Consider the following 18,291-nt stretch of genomic DNA (forward strand, 5'->3'; position numbering starts at 1 on the left):
AGCCGTTGTATTCTGACTTCTAAAATAGGACTATAATCTTTAGAAAAGACGCAGTTTATGAGCATGTCGTGGGACTGAGCTTCCCTGGTTTCCCTGTATGACCATGAACACCAAACTACACACAGAGAACAGAGGAGCTTGACAGACACACACTAAGTTATCTGAGAGTCCCATTTTCAGCTGCAGAGAACAATCACATCAGGGAAGTCGACGTGCAGGCTCAACATCAGCCTCTCAAGCCAACTCTCTGGTAAAATAGGGGAAACGTATGGTTCCAGCACCTATGTAACACATATTTGTCACAGGGATTGTGGCTTACGGCCACACCGCCCTGAACACGCCCGATCTCGTCCGAACTCGGAAGTCAAGCAGGGTCGGGCCTGGTTAGTACTTGGATGGGAGACCGCTTGGGAATACCAGGTGCTGTAAGCATTTTTCTCTCTTCTCTCTGCATGTCTTTTGTTGAAACATCTGATGATCACCCTGTGATCCATCTCGCTGATCCTGGATCTGCTAAGGTGTCCCAGGTCATGGTTGCCTTTGATCCTCATACATTTAACTTTGTCCTGACAAAGGAGCAGTTCCAAAAAGTCAAACAGGGACTGCCTTTGCATTTGACGCAGTCAAACTGCATGCGCCTGGAGAAGCCAAAAGGCTTACAGCACCTGGTATTCCCAGACGGTCTCCCCATCCAAGTACTAACCAGGCCGACTCTGCTTAGCTTCTGAGATAAAACTCTGGCTTTTAGTCTGCGAAAAGAGAGTGAAAGTGAACGCCACTTTGAGATGGCTCTGGGATTGGGTCGACTGGGAGAATTGCTTGAAAAAAAGCTCAACACCCAATGAGCGGTCAGAACGAAGCCTCAACACCCCTAGTCTTTTGCACAGAGTAAAAGACAAAGCAGCCATTGAATAGGGCCCGATTGTTCCTACCTGGTCGGCCGAGGAGCCAGCGTCTCAACCAAGCAAAGCTCACCGTGGGGAAGGTGGCTATGCCAACTAGCCTGATGCACTGCTCCCGCAGTGTCAAATACTCGTACTCTGGTTTCTCTTCATAACGTACAAGTCTTTCGCCTTTTACTAAAGACTTCCGTGGAGAGCAGCATTAATGAGTTGTTTCTATTTTTGGAAGGCTTTACCTTTGCGGGTGAAGCCCATTCTGTCTGTGCAAAGGAAATCTTCTTGCTGTGCCAAGTGACTTCTCGGAGTAGAGTCACCTTATTTGTTGAGACCGTGCCCGTGTTCAAAGCTGGAGCGCTAAAGTGTTGTTGTTTGAATGGTGCTCAGTGGAGCGGGCGGGAGTGCAAAGTTGTACCATCTGAAACGGCTGAAGAGTGCTCACTGCAGCGGGTGGGCGGAGGTGCAAAGTGACGCTTTGTAGGCAAAAAAAGAGCACCGCCACAAGTGCGCATTGTGCCAGGAAGGGCGCTCGGACGTGAAACAGTGGAGGGTTATCGCTTCTCGGCCTTTTGGCTAAGATCAAGTGTAGTATCTGTTCTTATCAGTTTAATATCTGATACGTCCTCTATATGAGGACTACATATTAAATGGATTTTTAGGCACAGGGGTTGAAAAAAGGGCTTGCTCCATTCACTCCACGCATCGACCCGGTACTGCAGTGCCGCCGGGAACGGTGCACTCTTCCCAACTCTTGTGAAATAACAAAACCAGCGGTACATGGTGGTAGTTTCATGGAGCCGTTGTATTCTGACTTCTAAAATAGGACTATAATCTTTAGAAAAGACGCAGTTTATGAGCATGTCGTGGGACTGAGCTTCCCTGGTTTCCCTGTATGACCATGAACACCAAACTACACACAGAGAACAGAGGAGCTTGACAGACACACACTAAGTTATCTGAGAGTCCCATTTTCAGCTGCAGAGAACAATCACATCAGGGAAGTCGACGTGCAGGCTCAACATCAGCCTCTCAAGCCAACTCTCTGGTAAAATAGGGGAAACGTATGGTTCCAGCACCTATGTAACACATATTTGTCACAGGGATTGTGGCTTACGGCCACACCGCCCTGAACACGCCCGATCTCGTCCGAACTCGGAAGTCAAGCAGGGTCGGGCCTGGTTAGTACTTGGATGGGAGACCGCTTGGGAATACCAGGTGCTGTAAGCATTTTTCTCTCTTCTCTCTGCATGTCTTTTGTTGAAACATCTGATGATCACCCTGTGATCCATCTCGCTGATCCTGGATCTGCTAAGGTGTCCCAGGTCATGGTTGCCTTTGATCCTCATACATTTAACTTTGTCCTGACAAAGGAGCAGTTCCAAAAAGTCAAACAGGGACTGCCTTTGCATTTGACGCAGTCAAACTGCATGCGCCTGGAGAAGCCAAAAGGCTTACAGCACCTGGTATTCCCAGACGGTCTCCCCATCCAAGTACTAACCAGGCCCGACTCTGCTTAGCTTCTGAGATAAAACTCTGGCTTTTAGTCTGCGAAAAGAGAGTGAAAGTGAACGCCACTTTGAGATGGCTCTGGGATTGGGTCGACTGGGAGAATTGCTTGAAAAAAAGCTCAACACCCAATGAGCGGTCAGAACGAAGCCTCAACACCCCTAGTCTTTTGCACAGAGTAAAAGACAAAGCAGCCATTGAATAGGGCCCGATTGTTCCTACCTGGTCGGCCGAGGAGCCAGCGTCTCAACCAAGCAAAGCTCACCGTGGGGAAGGTGGCTATGCCAACTAGCCTGATGCACTGCTCCCGCAGTGTCAAATACTCGTACTCTGGTTTCTCTTCATAACGTACAAGTCTTTCGCCTTTTACTAAAGACTTCCGTGGAGAGCAGCATTAATGAGTTGTTTCTATTTTTGGAAGGCTTTACCTTTGCGGGTGAAGCCCATTCTGTCTGTGCAAAGGAAATCTTCTTGCTGTGCCAAGTGACTTCTCGGAGTAGAGTCACCTTATTTGTTGAGACCGTGCCCGTGTTCAAAGCTGGAGCGCTAAAGTGTTGTTGTTTGAATGGTGCTCAGTGGAGCGGGCGGGAGTGCAAAGTTGTACCATCTGAAACGGCTGAAGAGTGCTCACTGCAGCGGGTGGGCGGAGGTGCAAAGTGACGCTTTGTAGGCAAAAAAAGAGCACCGCCACAAGTGCGCATTGTGCCAGGAAGGGCGCTCGGACGTGAAACAGTGGAGGGTTATCGCTTCTCGGCCTTTTGGCTAAGATCAAGTGTAGTATCTGTTCTTATCAGTTTAATATCTGATACGTCCTCTATATGAGGACTACATATTAAATGGATTTTTAGGCACAGGGGTTGAAAAAAGGGCTTGCTCCATTCACTCCACGCATCGACCCGGTACTGCAGTGCCGCCGGGAACGGTGCACTCTTCCCAACTCTTGTGAAATAACAAAACCAGCGGTACATGGTGGTAGTTTCATGGAGCCGTTGTATTCTGACTTCTAAAATAGGACTATAATCTTTAGAAAAGACGCAGTTTATGAGCATGTCGTGGGACTGAGCTTCCCTGGTTTCCCTGTATGACCATGAACACCAAACTACACACAGAGAACAGAGGAGCTTGACAGACACACACTAAGTTATCTGAGAGTCCCATTTTCAGCTGCAGAGAACAATCACATCAGGGAAGTCGACGTGCAGGCTCAACATCAGCCTCTCAAGCCAACTCTCTGGTAAAATAGGGGAAACGTATGGTTCCAGCACCTATGTAACACATATTTGTCACAGGGATTGTGGCTTACGGCCACACCACCCTGAACACGCCCGATCTCGTCCGAACTCGGAAGTCAAGCAGGGGCGGGCCTGGTTAGTACTTGGATGGGAGACCGCTTGGGAATACCAGGTGCTGTAAGCATTTTTCTCTCTTCTCTCTGCATGTCTTTTGTTGAAACATCTGATGATCACCCTGTGATCCATCTCGCTGATCCTGGATCTGCTAAGGTGTCCCAGGTCATGGTTGCCTTTGATCCTCATACATTTAACTTTGTCCTGACAAAGGAGCAGTTCCAAAAAGTCAAACAGGGACTGCCTTTGCATTTGACGCAGTCAAACTGCATGCGCCTGGAGAAGCCAAAAGGCTTACAGCACCTGGTATTCCCAGACGGTCTCCCCATCCAAGTACTAACCAGGCCCGACTCTGCTTAGCTTCTGAGATAAAACTCTGGCTTTTAGTCTGCGAAAAGAGAGTGAAAGTGAACTCCACTTTGAGATGGCTCTGGGATTGGGTCGACTGGGAGAATTGCTTGAAAAAAAGCTCAACACCCAATGAGCGGTCAGAACGAAGCCTCAACACCCCTAGTCTTTTGCACAGAGTAAAAGACAAAGCAGCCATTGAATAGGGCCCGATTGTTCCTACCTGGTCGGCCGAGGAGCCAGCGTCTCAACCAAGCAAAGCTCACCGTGGGGAAGGTGGCTATGCCAACTAGCCTGATGCACTGCTCCCGCAGTGTCAAATACTCGTACTCTGGTTTCTCTTCATAACGTACAAGTCTTTCGCCTTTTACTAAAGACTTCCGTGGAGAGCAGCATTAATGAGTTGTTTCTATTTTTGGAAGGCTTTACCTTTGCGGGTGAAGCCCATTCTGTCTGTGCAAAGGAAATCTTCTTGCTGTGCCAAGTGACTTCTCGGAGTAGAGTCACCTTATTTGTTGAGACCGTGCCCGTGTTCAAAGCTGGAGCGCTAAAGTGTTGTTGTTTGAATGGTGCTCAGTGGAGCGGGCGGGAGTGCAAAGTTGTACCATCTGAAACGGCTGAAGAGTGCTCACTGCAGCGGGTGGGCGGAGGTGCAAAGTGACGCTTTGTAGGCAAAAAAAGAGCACCGCCACAAGTGCGCATTGTGCCAGGAAGGGCGCTCGGACGTGAAACAGTGGAGGGTTATCGCTTCTCGGCCTTTTGGCTAAGATCAAGTGTAGTATCTGTTCTTATCAGTTTAATATCTGATACGTCCTCTATATGAGGACTACATATTAAATGGATTTTTAGGCACAGGGGTTGAAAAAAGGGCTTGCTCCATTCACTCCACGCATCGACCCGGTACTGCAGTGCCGCCGGGAACGGTGCACTCTTCCCAACTCTTGTGAAATAACAAAACCAGCGGTACATGGTGGTAGTTTCATGGAGCCGTTGTATTCTGACTTCTAAAATAGGACTATAATCTTTAGAAAAGACGCAGTTTATGAGCATGTCGTGGGACTGAGCTTCCCTGGTTTCCCTGTATGACCATGAACACCAAACTACACACAGAGAACAGAGGAGCTTGACAGACACACACTAAGTTATCTGAGAGTCCCATTTTCAGCTGCAGAGAACAATCACATCAGGGAAGTCGACGTGCAGGCTCAACATCAGCCTCTCAAGCCAACTCTCTGGTAAAATAGGGGAAACGTATGGTTCCAGCACCTATGTAACACATATTTGTCACAGGGATTGTGGCTTACGGCCACACCACCCTGAACACGCCCGATCTCGTCCGAACTCGGAAGTCAAGCAGGGGCGGGCCTGGTTAGTACTTGGATGGGAGACCGCTTGGGAATACCAGGTGCTGTAAGCATTTTTCTCTCTTCTCTCTGCATGTCTTTTGTTGAAACATCTGATGATCACCCTGTGATCCATCTCGCTGATCCTGGATCTGCTAAGGTGTCCCAGGTCATGGTTGCCTTTGATCCTCATACATTTAACTTTGTCCTGACAAAGGAGCAGTTCCAAAAAGTCAAACAGGGACTGCCTTTGCATTTGACGCAGTCAAACTGCATGCGCCTGGAGAAGCCAAAAGGCTTACAGCACCTGGTATTCCCAGACGGTCTCCCCATCCAAGTACTAACCAGGCCCGACTCTGCTTAGCTTCTGAGATAAAACTCTGGCTTTTAGTCTGCGAAAAGAGAGTGAAAGTGAACTCCACTTTGAGATGGCTCTGGGATTGGGTCGACTGGGAGAATTGCTTGAAAAAAAGCCCAACACCCAATGAGCGGTCAGAACGAAGCCTCAACACCCCTAGTCTTTTGCACAGAGTAAAAGACAAAGCAGCCATTGAATAGGGCCCGATTGTTCCTACCTGGTCGGCCGAGGAGCCAGCGTCTCAACCAAGCAAAGCTCACCGTGGGGAAGGTGGCTATGCCAACTAGCCTGATGCACTGCTCCCGCAGTGTCAAATACTCGTACTCTGGTTTCTCTTCATAACGTACAAGTCTTTCGCCTTTTACTAAAGACTTCCGTGGAGAGCAGCATTAATGAGTTGTTTCTATTTTTGGAAGGCTTTACCTTTGCGGGTGAAGCCCATTCTGTCTGTGCAAAGGAAATCTTCTTGCTGTGCCAAGTGACTTCTCGGAGTAGAGTCACCTTATTTGTTGAGACCGTGCCCGTGTTCAAAGCTGGAGCGCTAAAGTGTTGTTGTTTGAATGGTGCTCAGTGGAGCGGGCGGGAGTGCAAAGTTGTACCATCTGAAACGGCTGAAGAGTGCTCACTGCAGCGGGTGGGCGGAGGTGCAAAGTGACGCTTTGTAGGCAAAAAAAGAGCACCGCCACAAGTGCGCATTGTGCCAGGAAGGGCGCTCGGACGTGAAACAGTGGAGGGTTATCGCTTCTCGGCCTTTTGGCTAAGATCAAGTGTAGTATCTGTTCTTATCAGTTTAATATCTGATACGTCCTCTATATGAGGACTACATATTAAATGGATTTTTAGGCACAGGGGTTGAAAAAAGGGCTTGCTCCATTCACTCCACGCATCGACCCGGTACTGCAGTGCCGCCGGGAACGGTGCACTCTTCCCAACTCTTGTGAAATAACAAAACCAGCGGTACATGGTGGTAGTTTCATGGAGCCGTTGTATTCTGACTTCTAAAATAGGACTATAATCTTTAGAAAAGACGCAGTTTATGAGCATGTCGTGGGACTGAGCTTCCCTGGTTTCCCTGTATGACCATGAACACCAAACTACACACAGAGAACAGAGGAGCTTGACAGACACACACTAAGTTATCTGAGAGTCCCATTTTCAGCTGCAGAGAACAATCACATCAGGGAAGTCGACGTGCAGGCTCAACATCAGCCTCTCAAGCCAACTCTCTGGTAAAATAGGGGAAACGTATGGTTCCAGCACCTATGTAACACATATTTGTCACAGGGATTGTGGCTTACGGCCACACCACCCTGAACACGCCCGATCTCGTCCGAACTCGGAAGTCAAGCAGGGGCGGGCCTGGTTAGTACTTGGATGGGAGACCGCTTGGGAATACCAGGTGCTGTAAGCATTTTTCTCTCTTCTCTCTGCATGTCTTTTGTTGAAACATCTGATGATCACCCTGTGATCCATCTCGCTGATCCTGGATCTGCTAAGGTGTCCCAGGTCATGGTTGCCTTTGATCCTCATACATTTAACTTTGTCCTGACAAAGGAGCAGTTCCAAAAAGTCAAACAGGGACTGCCTTTGCATTTGACGCAGTCAAACTGCATGCGCCTGGAGAAGCCAAAAGGCTTACAGCACCTGGTATTCCCAGACGGTCTCCCCATCCAAGTACTAACCAGGCCCGACTCTGCTTAGCTTCTGAGATAAAACTCTGGCTTTTAGTCTGCGAAAAGAGAGTGAAAGTGAACTCCACTTTGAGATGGCTCTGGGATTGGGTCGACTGGGAGAATTGCTTGAAAAAAAGCTCAACACCCAATGAGCGGTCAGAACGAAGCCTCAACACCCCTAGTCTTTTGCACAGAGTAAAAGACAAAGCAGCCATTGAATAGGGCCCGATTGTTCCTACCTGGTCGGCCGAGGAGCCAGCGTCTCAACCAAGCAAAGCTCACCGTGGGGAAGGTGGCTATGCCAACTAGCCTGATGCACTGCTCCCGCAGTGTCAAATACTCGTACTCTGGTTTCTCTTCATAACGTACAAGTCTTTCGCCTTTTACTAAAGACTTCCGTGGAGAGCAGCATTAATGAGTTGTTTCTATTTTTGGAAGGCTTTACCTTTGCGGGTGAAGCCCATTCTGTCTGTGCAAAGGAAATCTTCTTGCTGTGCCAAGTGACTTCTCGGAGTAGAGTCACCTTATTTGTTGAGACCGTGCCCGTGTTCAAAGCTGGAGCGCTAAAGTGTTGTTGTTTGAATGGTGCTCAGTGGAGCGGGCGGGAGTGCAAAGTTGTACCATCTGAAACGGCTGAAGAGTGCTCACTGCAGCGGGTGGGCGGAGGTGCAAAGTGACGCTTTGTAGGCAAAAAAAGAGCACCGCCACAAGTGCGCATTGTGCCAGGAAGGGCGCTCGGACGTGAAACAGTGGAGGGTTATCGCTTCTCGGCCTTTTGGCTAAGATCAAGTGTAGTATCTGTTCTTATCAGTTTAATATCTGATACGTCCTCTATATGAGGACTACATATTAAATGGATTTTTAGGCACAGGGGTTGAAAAAAGGGCTTGCTCCATTCACTCCACGCATCGACCCGGTACTGCAGTGCCGCCGGGAACGGTGCACTCTTCCCAACTCTTGTGAAATAACAAAACCAGCGGTACATGGTGGTAGTTTCAGGGAGCCATTGTACTCTGACTTCTAAAATGGAACTATAATCTTTAGAAAAGACGCAGTTTATGAGCACGTCGTGAGATTGAGCTTCCCTGGTTTCTCTGTATGACCATGAACACCAAACTACACACAGAGAACAGAGGAGCTTGACAGACACACACTAAGTTATCCGAGAGTCCCATTTTCAGCTGCAGAGAACAATCACATCAGGGAAGTCGACGTGCAGGCTCAACATCAGCCTCTCAAGCCAACTCTCTGGTAAAATAGGGGAAACGTATGGTTCCAGCACCTATGTAACACATATTTGTCACAGGGACTGTGGCTTACGGCCACACCGCCCTGAACACGCCCGATCTCGGAAGCCAAGCAGGGTTGGGCCTGGTTAGTACTTGGATGGGAGACCGCTTGGGAATACCAGGTGCTGTAAGCATTTTTCTCTCTTCTCTCTGCATGTCTTTTGTTGAAACATCTGTTGTGACACAGATTTCTGAATAATATGCATCCTATTCTAATACAAAGCTTTTATACTAGTCTCATGCCATTACTACATGGAACAATTTACTATTAATATCCCATAGTTATACAGATTTATAACTACAGTAATGCAATCGTGTCAGCATCTGTGATTTTTTCCCCTCTATAACTTGTAAACTAAACAACTGGTTATACTATACAGACAGGCTGTGTGTGTGTGTGTGTGTGTGTGTGTGTCTGTCTGTCTGTGTGTGTTTATAGAAGCAAATGGATCCTCTGATGCCTGTGCTGTCCATCCTGGACACAAGCTTCCCTAAGGACAGGCAGCAGTGTGTGCTTGGGATGACCAAGGAGGCCAAGGACTTCCTTAAGGCACATGCACGGGACCGTGAGACAGTGGACAGTAGGCTGAGAGACTCAGACAAGGCTTACAAAGAAGGTGAGAAGAGTGCATGCACAACCCTGTGCTTACAACTGCACTACTGTCTAGACATGATTACTTTAATTTTGTTCCCCCTTATTTATCTGTCTACAGCTTTGAAGAAATGCCAGATCGTCACACCCTCTCCAACTGAGGCGCAAGTCCTGGGGCAGCTGGTGACGACCTTTGGCCAGTACACCAGCAAGAGCTTCAAGTGGCTGGTCGAGAATGATGTCGGCTACTGCAAATAGTAAGTGATGGCCATGTGAATAGTGTTATAACTTAATAGTACTGTATCACTATGTTACATTACTATGCCATTTCAGCATCGTCGACCGCCACATGAAGGAGATGAGGCACCCTGAGAAGAGGAAGACCATCAACGACGAGTGGCTGAAGGAGCAGCTGGTCAAGTACGCGCACCTCTTCACCACCGTCTCGTGCCACCTGGAGGTGAATGTGGACCGGGCCATCTATGGACAGGGGAGGTTCAAGCCGTTCACCTACCTGGAGATGTGGCAGTGGTACAGCCTGCACAAGAGGCTCCTGGCGGATCCTCAGGTTGGCAGCGACGCTGAGAGGAAGAGGGCGCAGGAGGCCTACACGTCGGTGACACAGTGGCTCATCATGAAGGAGGATGACATCAATTCAAAGGCCCTGAAGAGGTTCAGAAAGTACATTCTGGACAAGGAGGTATGTGTGCAGGTGAACATGTGTATAAAGGTATAACATAACAAATGTATTCAGCAAAACTGAAATGTAATATTCCTCCTAATACCTCAGCAGGGTGTAGCCACTCCTTCCACCGCGTCTGCTTCCTCCAGCAAGCCCCCAGCAGCATCTGCAGCAGCAGCAGCAGCACCACCCACCACCAGCAAGGCCCCTCCATCACCTCCTCCTCCTGCATCTCCCTCCATCACCAGCAAGGCTCGTCCATCAGCCACACCTACCTCCACCACAAAGCCCCCTTCAGCACCAGCAGCAGCAGCAGCATCCCCCACCTCCACCGCGAAGCCGAAGAAGAAGGCCTCCTCCAAGTCGGCTGCCCCAGCACCCCGTGCAGCTGTGCCTACCTCTTCACCGGTACCCTCCTTCTTTGCGCCCCGTCCATCAGCCACCACTCCCAGCTCAGCAGACCCCAGCTGGGAAGACGACGCTCTGCTTGTGGAGGCTCTGTCCACCTACGAAACACAAGGTACATATTCATTTAACACAAGTTGTATTAGTTTACTGGCTAATAGCACACAGATCGTGCATGTCACATCCAGTGGGCTGCTGTAATGAAAAGCCTCATTCGACAGTGTGGATATACTATAATCAATGTGTTTTGGGTTTTTTTGTATTTACAGAGAGCCAGTCACAGGAGGCAGTTGGTGGTGAAGACGCCATCCTGTTTGAAGGATGGCACAAATCCTGGGAGGCTGAGGACAGCGGGCTGCCCGAGCAAGACATTAAGTGGCTGAAGGAGGATGAGGAGAGGGGGCTCTTTCTGAAGCCGCGGCCCTTCTCTGACATGTACGGCAGGAATAGGTGGAGGAAGGTCCTGAAGAGTGAAAAGATGTGGTTCCACCCTCCCGAGATGCCCGGTGTGGTGGATGGCAGCACTGTCCCCGTGGCAGACAGTTTCTTCCGACACCGCGTCTTCTTCTGGAGGCCAGTTGGTGTGTGGCGCTACAGCGTCCGCTGCACCGAGCCCGGCTGTCCTGCCAAGGACAACCCGAAGGCTTTCCTGTACCGCTGTGGCTACGGCAACACGGTGAGGCCCATCTGTGACATCAACGGCTGGTAAATGACTGATACTGAGGCCCAGTGACTGATCTTGACTTGTCTGAACTTTTTTTTTCTCTTATCTTTGATGTCCCTATGTTGTTGTTTGTGTATATAGTTTCCTGATTGCACTCCTACATGCACATGTATATAGTTCTCATTTGTATTGTTCACTTACACTTGATTTCTTGTTTGTTCCCATATCTGCTGTTGCACATGGCTCTGTCTCCTGTCTGCCCACTGCTCCTGGTCAATCAGTCTGTCTCTGTCTCACACACACACACTCTCCCTCCACCTCCACCTCCACCTCACCCCCCCCCCCCCTCTCTCTCTCTCTCCCCCTCACACACTTAATTTCAAATGTCTTGTCATGAAAAATGTGCACTATACATGTCTTAACTTTGTTTACTAAATGAGAATGCACTTGAATAAATGCACTTCAGCCCTTAAAGTGCCTTGAATCGCAGTAGCAGTGTGTTGTGTCATTTCCAAGTCAACACTTTCAATGTTCTCCTTCAATCTATTCATTATAATGTAACCTACCAGTAATTATAATCATTCATGATATACCATCATCTGTAATAATAAACACATGAACAGCATACAACTGTGAAGAAATAAAAAAAGTTTATTGACTTAATAGACAATGTTGCAGAGGTAACAGTGTGTCATTTCCCCCATAATCAATGTCTCCATCACCATGTAGGCCTCAAACCAGCGGGTCGACCTATGGAAAGACAAAAATAAGAGCTTTAGAGGTTTTGTTTACATTCACATCCAAATGTTTCTGAAAATAGCCACACCAATTAGTCTCATGTCTTTTTTTAACCACCTTTTTCTTTTTTTCATACAATACCAAGTACCAGCTGGTGGGTGAAAATTAATAAATCACTCAAATGAAGTGATCAATAGACAGCAATGCAAACATTAAAACACGATTCAATGTCCAACACTCCCAATTAGACAAAACACTTGTATAAAACGATCATTTAAGTCGTATTTTGTACATTTCCCTAGATTCACCCTGCCACAACACTTCACCACATGGCCTGGCAGCTTTTGACAGCTAATTGACCAATAGTACAGCATGCCCATGATTTCCCATCCCTCCCTCTCCATGGATTTGATTGACAAATCTTTTACCCAATAATATGCCTTATTTGTCCTAAAGTCTAAATCCAATTTTGCACTTTGTACGAGCTGAGGGCCTTGCCAAGGGATATTCACATTATACAGTCAAATCAGGGGAGAGCGCGAACGCAGTCCCCCACTACCAGAAATTATGCAGTGGAGATTCCCACATTTGGGGAATTCGCAAGGGTCAGTACAGCCGGTGTGCAATGGCTGAGCCTCGTCCTGGGTGAACCACCTTCTTGATCATGGTATCTCCCCTGCCAGGTAAGTATGAGTTGGAACTGTCAGAGGCTGACACCTCTTTTCCAGGTGCCTCACTCGGCCGGACGGTGCAGCAAATTCAACTGTCTGCTGTTCCATGCCAGCAGCTAACCTGAATCTGAAAAGCTTGCAGATTAAAACAGTCCGGCTTTTCTTCATCTTTCTGATCTTCTAGATGATAAAATAAAGCATTTCAGGTGGTTTAGTTCATAAAATTAAGCATTTAAAGCTGCAGTCGGCAAGTTTTCAAAATTCCGAGTCTAAAGTCGGAAAATTCGAACTGATACAACTTTCAGGTCCCTCCCCCAACCTCTAACAAGCTCCGAATTGCCCCCCAAACCCTTCCCCCTCTGTGGACGAGGTTGTGCACGTGAGTTCACACCAGTTTGAGCGCACACAAGCTGGGGCAGACTCACGCTCAGCAGCGTGTGCACAAGCTGTGATTGACAGGTAGGATTCCTCCACCCTAACTTGATTGGTTAAAAAACAGCCGGGAGCGCTCGGTTTTTGTAAGCATGATTACAGGCTTCAGAGGGAGCTACAGATTTCGTTATTTTTCCTAAACAGACTATTTAATATTCTACTTCCAGAATCCCATGACAGTTCAAGCTAATATGACTAAAAAAAAGTTGCCGACTGCCGCTTTAAGGTGGTTTAGTTGATAAAATGAAGTACTTGAGATGGTTAAATCCATGAAAATGAAACATTTGATGTGGTTTTGTTGATAAAATAAAGCATTTCAGGTGGTTTAGTTGATCAAATTAGGCATTTCAGGTGGTTTAGTTGATCAAATTAGGCATTTCAGGTGGTTTAGTTGATAAAATGAAGTACTTGAGGTGGATTAAACCACCTCAAGTACTTCACCCGCAAAGGTAAAGCCTTCCAAAAATAGAAACAACTCATTAATGTTGCTCTCCACGGAAGTCTTTAGTAAAAGGCAAAAGACTTGTACGTTATGAAGATAAACCAGAGTACGAGTAGTTGACACTGCGGGAGCAGTGCATCAGGCTAGTTGGCATAGCCACCTTCCCCATGATGAGCTTTGCTTGGTTGAGACAATCCGGCTTTTCTTCATCTTTCTGATCTTCTAGAAAATTCCTAAAGAAATTTGATGGGTGCCAATCTACTGCCCGCCCAATAAATTTTTTTTTTAGTTTAGTTAAAGTCGAGAGTCTCTTGTCACATAAACTTTGAATGAGGTCTCTGTGATGTCGGATGGCTGAGTTATGGCAACTCCAAAATAGGGCAGTTTCTGGCATTTAGGCAAAAGTGCCTTCTTTTTCACTCCTATAACCATGGGTATTAATCGTGATAGAAATATCTTGAACAACCCCTATAAAGTTGAGAGTCTCCTGTCACATATAAACATTGAATGAGGTCTCTGTGATGTCGTATGACTGAGTTATGAGGCCTCCAAAACAGAGCTTTTTTTTTTTTGAGCATTTTTGGCTCGTTAAGTATTTGACGTGGTTTAGATCATGAAAATGAAACATTTGAGGTGGTTTAGATCATGAAAATGAAACATTTCAGGTGGTTTAGTTGATAAAATGAAGCATTTCAGGTGGTTTAGTTCAGAAAGTTTAGCATTTCAGGTGGTTTAGTTGATAAAATTAAGCATTTCAGGTGGTTTAGTTGATAAAATTAAGCATTTCAGGTGGTTTAGTTGATATAATTAGGCATTTCAGGTGGTTTAGTTCATAAAATGAAGTACTTGAGGTGGATTAAACCACCTCAAGTACTTCACCCGCAAAGGTAAAGCCTTCCAAAAATAGAAACAACTCATTAATGTTGCTCTCCACGGAAGTCTTTAGTAAAAGGCGAAAGACTTGTACGTTATGAAGAGAAACCAGAGTACGAGAATTTGACACTGCGGGAGCAGTGCATCAGGCTAGTTGGCATAGCCACCTTCCCCACGGTGAGCTTTGCTTGGTTGAGACGCTGGCTCCTCGGCCGACCAGGTAGGAACAATCGGGCCCTATTCAATGGCTGCTTTGTCTTTTACTCTGTGCAAAAGACTAGGGGTCTTGAGGCTTTGTTCTGACCGCTCATTGGGTGTAGAGGTTTTTTTCAAGCAATTCTCCCAGTCGGCCCAATCCCAGAGCCATCTCAAAGTGGAGTTCACTTTCACTCTCTTTTCGCAGACTAAAAGCCAGAGTTTTATCTCAGAAGCTAAGCAGAGTCGGGCCTGGTTAGTACTTGGATGGGGAGACCGCCTGGGAATACCAGGTGCTGTAAGCCTTTTGGCTTCTCCAGGCGCATGCAGTTTGACTGCGTCAAATGCAAAGGCAGTCCCTGTTTGACGTTTTGGAACTGCTCCTTTGTCAGGACAAAGTTAAATGTCTGAGGATCAAAGGCAACAATGACCTGGGACATCTTAGCAGATCCAGGATCAGCAAGATGGATCACAGGGTGATCAACAGATGTTTCAACAAAAGACATGCAGAGAGAAGAGAGAAAAATGCTTACAGCACCTGGTATTCCCAAGCGGTCTCCCATCCAAGCACTAACCAGGCCCGACCCTGCTTGGCTTCCAAGTTCGGACAAGATCAGGCGTGTTCAGGGCGGTGTGGCCGTAAGCCACAGTCCCCGTGACAAATATGTGTTACATAGGTGCTGGAACCATACGTTGCCCCTATTTTACCAGAGAGTTGGCTTGAGAGGCTGATGTTGAGCCTGCACGTCGACTTCCCTGATGTGATTGTTCTCTGCAGCTGAAAATGGGACTCTCAGATAACTTAGTGTGTGTCTGTCAAGCTCCTCTGTTCTCTGTGTGTAGTTTGGTGTTCATGGTCATACAGAGAAACCAGGGAAGCTCAATCCCACGACGTGCTCATAAACTGCGTCTTTTCTAAAGATTATAGTTCCATTTTAGAAGTCAGAATACAATGGCTCCCTGAAACTACCACCATGTACCGCTGGTTTTGTTATTTCACAAGAGTTGGGAAGAGTGCACCGTTCCCGGCGGCACTGCAGTACCGGGTCGATGCGTGGAGTGAACGGAGCAAGCCCCTTTTTCAACCCCTGTGCCTAAAAATCCATTTAATATGTAGTCCTCATATAGAGGACGTATCAGATATTAAACTGATAAGAACAGATTTTTTTTTTCTTTTGAAAAAATTTATTGACACTAATACATCACATTTTCATAAAAACTTCATATTTAAGACATATGTTTTACCTATGAATAAAAACATCAATAAATAAGTGTAATCTGTATAACCACATTTAAAACAACAACAATAAAACAAGTTTTCCATGGGATATTACAGATAAAGTCTATGTCGTCTAAGGTAAAAGTTACATGTGAAGTAGTTCTCATGCGAGTAGCAGTTTGTATTGAGTTTCTTTAAAAAGGAGTGCATTAGTTAAAATGCTCTCTTCCAAGTCCATTTTTTGTGCAGGAGCGCAGTGAGTCCCTACCCAGGGAAACTCATTTCGCTCCCCCAAACAGTAGGTCTCTCGGGATCCTGTCGTGGTGCTCAGAGGAGATCCCCACCCTGTTGCTCCTTCCCACCTGCCTCACCCGGAGAGCCAGGCCGTCGCTGCTTTGACCTTTTTGTGTGTAGCTCCGGCTCCTTCATCCGAATGGGCACAGAGGCGATTCTTCTTTGTGGATGTGTCCTAGGCCCGCCGCCTGCAGCTCCGGCCGCTTGAGCCGCCGCTGCGGCCATCCGGATCACAGCCACGGGGGGGATCTGCGTGCGCTTCCTCACCAGCAAGTTCCTGGAGGTCCACATGGCGTCTTTCATAGCGGCTAGGGTGAGCCACTGCTTGGCAAAGTCATTCTTTTTCATTTTTGTTTGGCTCACCCCATAGAGCACGAGTTGTGCTGTGAGGACCTCCCTTGCTGGCAAGTACGGGAATTGCAAGGAGCCGGCTGTTGCCCACTGGTCTGCAGCAGCGCTGCACTCCCAGAGCAGGTGCCTCACCGACTCGGGCGCGCCACAACCAGGTCGCGGGCAGGTTGAGATCGCTGACATGCCCCGGGAGTGCATAACGGACCTGACTGGGAGGATCTCATGAGCCACCATCCACGACAGGTCCCGGAGTCTGTTTGGGAGAGCGGAATGGTTGACGTTGCACCAAACTGTTGAGGGCTCGCCGAACGCGAGCCCACGCACTGGACTCACTGGTTCCCGCTCCTGCACAACAGAAATCAAAGAGCGGTGGTTTGTTAAAACATGCAACTCCTCTGCCTCCAAGTTAAAATGCTTTAAGAACGTCTGGATAAAAGCATAGGATGGTGGCAGGCTAAAAGACACAGGCACTTTTAGGTCGGTGGGTAAAATCTTCAGTCTTCTGAGGTAAGAACCCATCCAGAATCGTGTCATTGCTTTAGTTTTAGGGTTTCCGGATGGGTCTGTGGCCTGTAGGATGTGCAGTGTAGTGTATCTGCTTCCTAAAAACAAATAAAAATCAGGCACTCCTTTTCCTCCCTTCTCTTTTTGTTTCAATGTATTAGTGTCAATAAATTTTTTCAAAAGAAAAAAAAAATCTGTTCTTATCACTTTAATATCTGATACGTCCTCTATATGAGGACTACATATTAAATGGATTTTTAGGCACAGGGGTTGAAAAAGGGGCTTGCTCCGTTCACTCCACGCATCGACCCGGTACTGCAGTGCCGCCGGGAACGGTGCACTCTTCCCAACTCTTGTGAAATAACAAAACCAGCGGTACATGGTGGTAGTTTCAGGGAGCCATTGTATTCTGACTTCTAAAATCGCTTCTCGGCTTTTTGGCTAAGACTGCGATCGCCACCTTTGGGTGGATGATTTTATGCATTTCAGCATTAAATTCTCGCGCTTTGGAGGTTAATTTTGTGTTTGGTCAAATTATTCCAACTCTTTGTATTTGGTGTTCTTTATCAAAAAATGTTCCTGTATTACCCCCTTTTTTCAAGTTTTTACTTTTTTGAACTCGTCCAAGGAGTTTCAGCTGAAACAAGGTCGGTGTCCCGTTTTTTTAGGAGAGGAAGGTAAGTATCCCTTTTAGTACTTTTTTATCCACTTTTTACTCTTTTATTGGGTTTTTAGTGTGATATTTATTATTGTTCTTTTAAGCTTTTTGTTTAAAACTGTTTGTGGTGCCTCCATCATGTCGGCTAACTATGCTGGCATGAGGAGGCACCACAGCGCTAGATTTTTATTTAAAGAAAAAGAAGGAAAGCTTATAGAGATGTCCAGATTGGACTTCTCCCGGAAGCTAATCCAAAAAACATTGAACTTCAAGCCAGACGATTTGAATTGCATCATGTAATTGCCTTTTAACAAGGAATTTGGTTTTCGCACTGCAGCTTTGCTGCAGGAGTTTTGGACGAGATTTGTAAATGTGCAAGCCAGTTTTCTGCGTTTACTGACAATACTCTGAAGACAGTAATTGTCAGAATGTTCAATGAAATGGTGAACGCAGAAGATATCTGTATATGGTTGGGAAGATTCTGCACTGTTAAAGGCCAGGCAATGAAGGTGAGGGATGTGATGGCATCTGGAACTGCGCCTGGAGGGTCCCCATCCAACAATGGCAAGACCCCCAGGGCTTCCAGGGCCTGAAACATCTCCCATCAATGATTGTCTTGGGAGAAAACAGAGGCTACATCCACTACCAGGGACAGCCCAAACTCTGCCGCAAATATGGGGAGCACAGGCACCTGGTGTACTAATGGCAGAAAGTGCAATCTCTGTGGAGAATTAAACCACCTCTTCAGAGATTGCCCAAAATCCTTTGCCAACAAATTGAAATCCAAAAAAACGCGGGAAGGAAATGGA

General features: G+C 47.1%; 19 non-coding genes and 3 pseudogenes across 19 annotated transcripts; 17 read left to right on the forward strand and 5 right to left on the reverse strand.

Moving 5' to 3' along the window:
• Positions 1–313: 313 nt before the first annotated feature.
• On the forward strand, positions 314–432 carry LOC142401717 (5S ribosomal RNA). The gene has a single exon (XR_012773187.1). It is a non-coding gene; the product is annotated as a 5S ribosomal RNA (ribosomal RNA).
• A 603-nt stretch (positions 433–1,035) lies between these two features.
• Positions 1,036–1,148, forward strand: LOC142373689 (U5 spliceosomal RNA). Its single transcript, XR_012768555.1, has one exon. It is a non-coding gene; the product is annotated as a U5 spliceosomal RNA (small nuclear RNA).
• Positions 1,149–1,452: 304 nt separating this feature from the next.
• On the forward strand, positions 1,453–1,643 carry LOC142369211 (U2 spliceosomal RNA). Its single transcript, XR_012767544.1, has one exon. It is a non-coding gene; the product is annotated as a U2 spliceosomal RNA (small nuclear RNA).
• Positions 1,644–2,007: 364 nt separating this feature from the next.
• LOC142402119 (5S ribosomal RNA) lies at positions 2,008–2,126 on the forward strand. Its single transcript, XR_012773293.1, has one exon. It is a non-coding gene; the product is annotated as a 5S ribosomal RNA (ribosomal RNA).
• Positions 2,127–2,730: 604 nt separating this feature from the next.
• LOC142373695 (U5 spliceosomal RNA) lies at positions 2,731–2,843 on the forward strand. The gene has a single exon (XR_012768556.1). It is a non-coding gene; the product is annotated as a U5 spliceosomal RNA (small nuclear RNA).
• A 304-nt stretch (positions 2,844–3,147) lies between these two features.
• Positions 3,148–3,338, forward strand: LOC142369213 (U2 spliceosomal RNA). The gene has a single exon (XR_012767546.1). It is a non-coding gene; the product is annotated as a U2 spliceosomal RNA (small nuclear RNA).
• Positions 3,339–3,702: 364 nt separating this feature from the next.
• Positions 3,703–3,821, forward strand: LOC142374600 (5S ribosomal RNA). The gene has a single exon (XR_012768754.1). It is a non-coding gene; the product is annotated as a 5S ribosomal RNA (ribosomal RNA).
• Positions 3,822–4,425: 604 nt separating this feature from the next.
• On the forward strand, positions 4,426–4,538 carry LOC142373701 (U5 spliceosomal RNA). The gene has a single exon (XR_012768557.1). It is a non-coding gene; the product is annotated as a U5 spliceosomal RNA (small nuclear RNA).
• Positions 4,539–4,842: 304 nt separating this feature from the next.
• On the forward strand, positions 4,843–5,033 carry LOC142369219 (U2 spliceosomal RNA). The gene has a single exon (XR_012767547.1). It is a non-coding gene; the product is annotated as a U2 spliceosomal RNA (small nuclear RNA).
• A 364-nt stretch (positions 5,034–5,397) lies between these two features.
• Positions 5,398–5,516, forward strand: LOC142374607 (5S ribosomal RNA). Its single transcript, XR_012768755.1, has one exon. It is a non-coding gene; the product is annotated as a 5S ribosomal RNA (ribosomal RNA).
• A 604-nt stretch (positions 5,517–6,120) lies between these two features.
• On the forward strand, positions 6,121–6,233 carry LOC142373714 (U5 spliceosomal RNA). Its single transcript, XR_012768559.1, has one exon. It is a non-coding gene; the product is annotated as a U5 spliceosomal RNA (small nuclear RNA).
• A 304-nt stretch (positions 6,234–6,537) lies between these two features.
• On the forward strand, positions 6,538–6,728 carry LOC142369224 (U2 spliceosomal RNA). Its single transcript, XR_012767548.1, has one exon. It is a non-coding gene; the product is annotated as a U2 spliceosomal RNA (small nuclear RNA).
• A 364-nt stretch (positions 6,729–7,092) lies between these two features.
• LOC142374611 (5S ribosomal RNA) lies at positions 7,093–7,211 on the forward strand. Its single transcript, XR_012768756.1, has one exon. It is a non-coding gene; the product is annotated as a 5S ribosomal RNA (ribosomal RNA).
• Positions 7,212–7,815: 604 nt separating this feature from the next.
• On the forward strand, positions 7,816–7,928 carry LOC142373720 (U5 spliceosomal RNA). The gene has a single exon (XR_012768560.1). It is a non-coding gene; the product is annotated as a U5 spliceosomal RNA (small nuclear RNA).
• A 304-nt stretch (positions 7,929–8,232) lies between these two features.
• LOC142369231 (U2 spliceosomal RNA) lies at positions 8,233–8,423 on the forward strand. Its single transcript, XR_012767551.1, has one exon. It is a non-coding gene; the product is annotated as a U2 spliceosomal RNA (small nuclear RNA).
• Positions 8,424–8,787: 364 nt separating this feature from the next.
• On the forward strand, positions 8,788–8,896 carry LOC142401230 (5S ribosomal RNA; annotated as a pseudogene).
• A 3,474-nt stretch (positions 8,897–12,370) lies between these two features.
• On the reverse strand, positions 12,371–12,534 carry LOC142366232 (U1 spliceosomal RNA). Its single transcript, XR_012766757.1, has one exon. It is a non-coding gene; the product is annotated as a U1 spliceosomal RNA (small nuclear RNA).
• Positions 12,535–13,385: 851 nt separating this feature from the next.
• Positions 13,386–13,498, reverse strand: LOC142374266 (U5 spliceosomal RNA). The gene has a single exon (XR_012768679.1). It is a non-coding gene; the product is annotated as a U5 spliceosomal RNA (small nuclear RNA).
• Positions 13,499–14,265: 767 nt separating this feature from the next.
• On the reverse strand, positions 14,266–14,378 carry LOC142371177 (U5 spliceosomal RNA). Its single transcript, XR_012767979.1, has one exon. It is a non-coding gene; the product is annotated as a U5 spliceosomal RNA (small nuclear RNA).
• Positions 14,379–14,982: 604 nt separating this feature from the next.
• On the reverse strand, positions 14,983–15,101 carry LOC142401209 (5S ribosomal RNA). The gene has a single exon (XR_012773098.1). It is a non-coding gene; the product is annotated as a 5S ribosomal RNA (ribosomal RNA).
• Positions 15,102–15,465: 364 nt separating this feature from the next.
• LOC142370356 (U2 spliceosomal RNA) lies at positions 15,466–15,645 on the reverse strand (annotated as a pseudogene).
• Positions 15,646–16,990: 1,345 nt separating this feature from the next.
• LOC142370641 (U2 spliceosomal RNA) lies at positions 16,991–17,170 on the forward strand (annotated as a pseudogene).
• The last annotated feature ends 1,121 nt before the right edge of the window (positions 17,171–18,291 follow it).

This window comes from Odontesthes bonariensis, chromosome 2, assembly GCF_027942865.1.
Source record: "Odontesthes bonariensis isolate fOdoBon6 chromosome 2, fOdoBon6.hap1, whole genome shotgun sequence".
In the NCBI taxonomy this organism is placed as follows: Eukaryota; Metazoa; Chordata; class Actinopteri; order Atheriniformes; family Atherinopsidae; genus Odontesthes; species Odontesthes bonariensis.